Below are 8,069 nucleotides of genomic sequence, written 5' to 3'. Positions count from 1 at the left end.
CCTAGCAGCATCTTCACCACAATACCCCAACAGCATCATCACTTCATTTCCCCAGCAGCATCTTCACTACATAACTCCTGAATCATCTTAACCACACAATCCTCAGCAGCTTCTTCACTACATAACTCAGTGAACATCTTCACCACAACTTATATCATCTTCAATTAACCTACAGCAGCATCCTCACTACAGAACCCCAGCAGTATCTTCACTACATAACCCCGACAGCATCTTCATTACATAACCCCAACAGTATTTTCACTACATAACCCCAGCAGCATTTTCATCACATAACCCAACAGCATCTTCATCACATAACCCTAGCAACATCTTCACTACATAACCCCAGCAGCATCTTCACAACAAAACTCTTGAATCATCTTAACCACACAATCCTTAGCAGCGTCTTCACTACATAACACAATGAACATCTTCTCCACAACCAATATCATCTTCACTTAACATAGAGTAGCATCTTCACTACATAACCCCAGCAACATCTTCACCACGTAACCACAACAGGATCTTCTCTACATAACCCCCAGCAGCGTCTTCACCACATTACCCCAGCAGCATCATCACTTCATTTCCCCAGTAGCATCTTCACTACATAACTCCTGAATCATCTTAACCACACAGTCCTCAGTAGCGTGTTCACTACATAACTAAATGAACATCTTCACCACAACCTATATCATCTTCATTTAACCTACAGAAGCATCTTGACTACAACAGCATCTTCACTACATAACCCCAGCAGCATCTTTACTGCATAACCACAGCAGCATCTTCACTACATAACCTTAGCAGCATTTTCTCTACATATCCCTAGCAGCATCTTCACTACAGAACCCCAGCAGCATCTTCACCACATTGCCCAGCAGCATCTGCACTACATAACTCCTGAATCATCTTAACCACACAATCCTCAATGGCGTCTTCACTACATAACTCAATGAACATCTTCACCACAATCTATATCATATTCATTTAACCTACAGCAGCATCTTCACTACATAACCCCAGCAGCATCTGCACTACATAACTCCAGCAACATCTTCACTACATAACCGCTGAATCATCTTAACCACACAATCCTCAGCAGCGTCTTCACTACGTAACTCAATGAACATCTTCACCACAATCTATATCATCTTCATTTAACCTACAGCAGTATCTTCACTACTTAACAGCAGCAGCATCTTCACCACATATCCCCAGCCGCATCATCACCACATATTCCCAGCAACATCTTCACTCATTACCCCAGCAGCATCTTCTTCACATAACCCCAACAGCATCTTCATCACATAACCCAAGCAGCATCTTCATCACATAACCCCAACATCATCTTTACCGCATAACCCCGGAAGCATCTTCACCACATAACCCAACAGCCTTTTCACTACATAACCCCAGCAGCATCTTTACCACATTACCCCTTCAGCTTCCTCACCACATAATTCCAGCAGCATCTTGACTACATAATCCCGACAGCATCTTTATTATATAACCCCAACAGTATTTTCACTATATAACCCCAGCAGCCTCTTCATCACATAACCCAACAGCATCTTCAAAACATAACCCCAGCAGCATCTTTACTACATAACCCCAGCAGCGTCTTCACTACAAAACTCTTGAATCATCTTAACCACACAATCCTTAGCAGCGTCTTCACTACATAACACAATGAACATCTTCTCCACAACCTATATCATCTCCACTTAACATACAGCAGCATCTTCACTACATAACCCCAGCAGCATCTTCACCACGTAACCACAACAGCATCTTCTCTACATAACCCCATCAGCATCTTCACCACATAACCCCAGCATCATCTTCACCACATTACCCCAGCAGCATCTTCCCCACATTGCCCAGCAGCATCTTCACTACATAACTCCTAAATCATCTTAACCACACAGTCCTCAGCAGCGTGTTCACTACATAACTCAATGAACATCTTCACCACAACCTATATCATCTTCATTTAATCTACAGCAGCATCTTCACTACATAACTACAACAGCATCTTCGCTACGTAACCCCAGCAGCATCTTTACTACATAACCCTAACAGCATCTTTACTGCATAACCCCAGCAGTATCTTCACTACATAACCCCAGCATCATCTTCACTACATAACCCCAGCACCATCTTCACCACATGCCCAGCAGCATCTTCACTACATAACTCCTAAATCATCTTAACCACACAATCCTCAACAGCGTCTTCACTACATAACTCAATGAATATCTTCACCACAATCTATATCATCTTCATTTAACCTACAGCAGCATCTTTACTACATAACCCCTGCAGCATCTTCACTACGTAACTCCTGAATCATCTTAACCACGCAATCCTCAGCAGCGTCTTCACTACATAACTCAATGAACATCTTCACCACAATCAATATCATATTCATTTAACCTACAGCAGCATCTTCACTACATAACCCCAGCATCATCTACACTACATAACTCCAGCAACATCTTCACTACATAACCGCTTAATCATCTTAACCACACAATCCTCAGCAGCGTCTTCACTACATAACTGAATGAACATCTTCACCACAATCAATATCACATTCATTTAACCTACAGCAGCATCTTCACTACATAACCCCAGCAGCATCTGCACTACATAACTCCAGCAACATCTTCACTACATAACCGCTGAATCATCTTAACTACACAATCCTCAGCAGCGTCTTCACTACATAACTCAATGAACATCTTCACCACAACCTATATCATCTTCAATTAACTTACAGCAGCAGTTTCACTGCATAACCCCAGCAGCATCTTCACCACATAACCGCAAAAGCATTTTCACTACATTAACCAAGCATCAATGAAAATCTTCACCACAACCTATATCATCTTCATTTAACCTACAGCAGCATCTTCACAACATAACTCCAACATCTTCACCACACAGCCCAGCAGCATCTTCACTACATAACTCCTGAATCATCTTCACCACACAATCCTCAACAGCGTCTTCACTACATAACTCAATGAACATCGACACCACAACCTATATCATCTTCATTTAACCTACAGCAGTATCTTCACTACATAACCCCATCAGCATCTTCACCACATAACCACAACATCATCTTCACTACATAACCCCAAGAGCATCTTCACCACATTAGCCCAGCGAAATCTTCACCACATATCCCCAGCAACATCTTCACTCATTATTCCAGCAGCACATTCATCACGTAACACCAACAGCATCTTCATCACATAATCCCAGCAGCATCTTCGTCACTTAACCCCAACAGCATCTTCACCACATAACCCCAACAGCATCTTCACCACATAACCCCAACATCATCTTCACCACATAACCCCAACAGCATCTTCACTACATAACCCCAGCAGCATCTTCACTACATATACCCAGCACATCTTTACTGCATAACCCCAACAGCATCTTCACTACATAACCCAAGAAGCATCTTCACTACATAACCCAAGAAGCATCTTCACTACAAAACGTCCGCAGCATCTTACCCACATAACTCCAGCAGCATCTTCACTACATAACCCCAGCAGGATCTTCACCACATATCCCCAGCAACATCTTCACTCATTACCCCAGCAACTTCTTCACCACATAACCCCAACAGCATCTTCGTCACATAACCCCCACGGCATCTTCACCATATAACCCCAGCAGCATCTTCGTCACATAACCCCAACAGCATCTTCCCCACATAACCCAAGCAGCATCTTCATCACATAACCCAACAGCAACTTCACCACATAACCCCAGCAGCATCTTCGTCACAACCCCAAAAAGCATCTTCATTACATATCCCCAGCAGCGTCTTCACTACTTTACCCAACAGCCATTTCACTACATAACCCCAGCAGAGTCTTCACAACTTTACCCCATCACCATTTTCACTACATAACTCCAGCAATATCTTCATTTTATGACCCCAGCAGCATCCTCACTACATAACCCCAACAGCATCTTTACCGCATAACCCCAGCAGCATCTTCACCACATAACCCCAGCAGCATCTTCACCACATAACCCCAGCAGCATCTTCACCACATTACCCCAGCAGTAGCATCACTGCATTTCCTCAGTAGCATCTTCACTACATAACTCCTGAATCATCTTAACCGCACAGTCCTCAGCAGTGTCTTCACTACATAACTCAATGAACATCTTCACCGCAACCTATATCATCTTCATTTAACCTACAGCAGCATCTTCACTACATAACCCCAACAGCATCCTCACCACATAACCCCAGCAGCATCTTCATCACATAACCCCAACAGCATCTTTACCGCATAACCCCAGCAGCATCTTCACCACATAACCCAACAGCCTTTTCACTACATAACCCAAGCAGCATCTTTACCACATTACCCCTTCAGCTTCCTCACCACATAATTCCAGCAGCATCTTGACTTCATAACCCCAGCAGTATCTTACCTACATAACCCCGACAGCATCTTCATACATAACCCCAACAGTATTTTCACTACATAACCCCAGCAGCATCTTCATCGCATAACCCAACAGCATCTTCACCACATAACCCCAGCAGCATCTTCACTACATAACTCCAGCAGCATCTTCACTACATAACACCAGCAGCATCTTCACTACAAAACTCTTGAATCATCTTAACCACACAATCCTTAGCAGCGTCTTCACTACATAACACAATGAACATCTTCTCCACAACCTATATCATCTTCACTTAACATACAGCAGCATCTTCACTACCTAACCCCAGCAGCATCTTCACCACATAACCCAAGCAGCATCTTCACCACATTACCCCAGCAGCATCATCACTTCATTTCCTCAATAGCATCTGCACTACATAACTCCTGAATCATCTTAACCACACAGTCCTTAGCAGCGTGTTCAATACATAACTCAATGAGCATCTTCACCACAACCTATATCACCTACATTTAACCTACATCAGCATCTTTACTACATAACTACAACAGCATCTTCACTACATAACCCCAGCAGCATCTTTACTACATAACCCTAACAGCATCTTTACTGCGTAACCCCAGCAGTATCTTCACTACATAACCCTAGCAGCATCTTCTCTACATATCCCCAGCAGCATCTTCACTACATAACCCCAGCAGCATCTTCACCACATTGCCCAGCAGCATCTTCACTACATAACTCCTGAATCATCCTAACCACACAATCCTCAACAGCGTCTTCACTACATAACTCAATGAACATCTTCACAATCTATATCATCTTCATTTAACCTACATGTTGGATATTTCCAACACCGAATACAACACTGTTGTCTTCTCATTACTTATTACTAACTCTACTAATTATTGTAGTAAGTAAAATTAACAACACGTAGAATTCTCATGTACTAATAATTTCATCTGTGCAGTAGGCTAGAATTCTCACGTCACCCGACGCCAGCATTGCGTCAGATTTCATTACAATAAACACATTATATCCAATGTATCTGAGAATTAAATTCGATTCTCTATAACTAAGGCATTCTGTATGATAATTAATTACTGATGAATTGACCTCCAACTAAAAGCCGAATAGAGCGTTGGAGTCATAGCGATTATCGAGTAATAAAAGTTAACGTCACGAGTGAATGCCATGGGGAGACATTAATTCCTCCCCCTTATATGTTTACTATCACTAAATTTTCTAATAATAATATTTCCCTCTTCTAAATAATAAACCCGTCCAGTCTCCAACATTTCAAGCATAAATGCGAGAAATATTAATGTTCATGACAATAATTTGGTTAATGATCGCGGGACGCGGCGTGGGTGAGGAGGACCAAGCCAGTACACGTGGAGAGCCGCTCTGAGGCAGACCTGCTCATACCGTACTCACGAGGAGACGCCATTAGGGTAGACGTTATCCATCCTCAGATGAAAGTCGCCACTGTGAGGCGTGAATAACCTTGCAGATAATATCTTCAGCTGGTGCTGGTGTCATATAAGGAACCTCTCTAACCTGGTTCTTGACTACACGTGACCGGCCAGTGAAGCGCGCCACTATCCAGGATAGGCCTAGCCAGAGCCTGAGGACGCGAATTTCGGCAATCTTAAAACTTATACAGTGCCCTTTTAGCTAAGTATATTCTCTTTATGTGATGCATCTTGTAAAGTGTTTGTAGTAGCTGGGTGATTGACCGTTACGACGCATGATAACATCTAACAACAGGTTATTAATTTTATCACCTGTAATTCTTAAATTCTTGAATATAGAGATTCAGTAGATTAATTAGTTGCTACTGTAAATATTTGTCTTGCAGCACGTGAGAAGAATTCTCCCTGCCGCCTTCACCCATGTTAATCCATCCCATTCGTCAGCCAGCCGAGTCCAGAGAATTAGAGGAAACGCCGTGGCTTACATAAAGGAATCGTCTTTAAGCTAAGATTCTTTATATTCATTCATGAATTTATTGCAATTACTTACATGCAGAATTTCTTAGGATTAACATGTGTTTATTGTGACTCTCATTACTATACTTATAATCTATGTTCCCATTCATGGTAATGACATTAGTTTCACTATAATTCATAGGATTAGATTATTATTATTTGGATTAGTGAACGAACCACACTAGTTCCTGGACGTACTTACCTCCAGTAATAACCCCCCAATGTAGGTGTTTGAGGGTTTGATTCACATAATTATACAGCCCATTAATTATTTCTATGATCATATTCTCTAGTATTTTATCCATAGTTACTGGTTCATCTAGGAATTATCTAATGATCAGAAATTCTCAGTTTCCCTCTTTACTATAAAAGCGGTTGGTCCTTCGTAATTTAATTTACTACATTAATATTTAAATAATCAGATTCAAGCCCCAAATGTCCCACACTACAGCAGGATCTTCACTACATAACCCCAGCAGCATCTTCACTACGTTACTCCTGAATCATCTTAACCACACAATCCTCAGCAGCGTCTTCACTACATAACTCAATGAACATCTTCACCACAATCAATATCATATTCATTTAACCTACAGCAGCATCTTCACTACATAAGCCCAGCAACATCTTCACTACATAACCGCTGAATCATCTTCACCACACAATCCTCAGCAGCGTCTTCACTACATAACTCAATGAACATCTTCACCACAACCTATATCATCTTCAATTAACCTACAGCAGCATCTACACTGTATAACCCCAGCAGCATCTTCACCACATAACCACAAAAGCATTTTCACTACATTAACCCAGCATCAATGAAAATCTTAAACACAACCTATATCATCTTCATTTAACCTACAGCAGCATCTTCACAACATAACTCCAACATCTTCACCACACAGCCCAGCAGCATCTTTACTACATAACTCCTGAATCATCTTAACCACACAATCCTCAACAGCGTCTTCACTATATAACTCAATGAACATCGTCACCACAACCTATATCATCTTCATTTAACCTACAGCAGCATCTTCACTACATAACCCCAGCAGCATCTTTACTACATAACCCCAGCAGCATCTTCACTACATAACCCCAGCAGCATCTTCACTACATAACCCCATCAGCATCTTCACCACATAACCACAACATCATCTTCACTACATAACCCCAAGAGCATCTTCACCACATTACCCCAGCAGCATCTTCACCCATATCCCCAGCAACATCTTCACTCATTATTCCAGCAGCACATTCATCACCTAACACCAACAGCATCTTCCTCACATAATCCCAGCAGCATCTTCATCACTTAACCCCAACAGCATCTTCACCACATAGCCCCAACAGCATCTTCATCCCATATCCCCAACAGCATCTTCACCTCATAACCCCAACAGCATCTTCACCACATAACCCCAACAGCATCTTCACTACATAACCCAAGAAGCATCTTCACTACATAACCCAAGAAGCATCTTTATTACATAACCCCAACAGCATCTTCACTACATAACCAAAGCAGCATCTTCTCTACATAACTCTAGCAGCATCTTCACCACGTAACCCCGGCAACATCTTCACTACATAACTCCAATAGCATCTTCTCTACAT

Source organism: Procambarus clarkii, chromosome 17, assembly GCF_040958095.1.
Source record: "Procambarus clarkii isolate CNS0578487 chromosome 17, FALCON_Pclarkii_2.0, whole genome shotgun sequence".
NCBI classification, from domain to species: domain Eukaryota; kingdom Metazoa; phylum Arthropoda; class Malacostraca; order Decapoda; family Cambaridae; genus Procambarus; species Procambarus clarkii.
The sequence above is the reverse complement of the archived record's forward strand: the minus strand, read 5'-3'. Positions refer to the sequence as shown.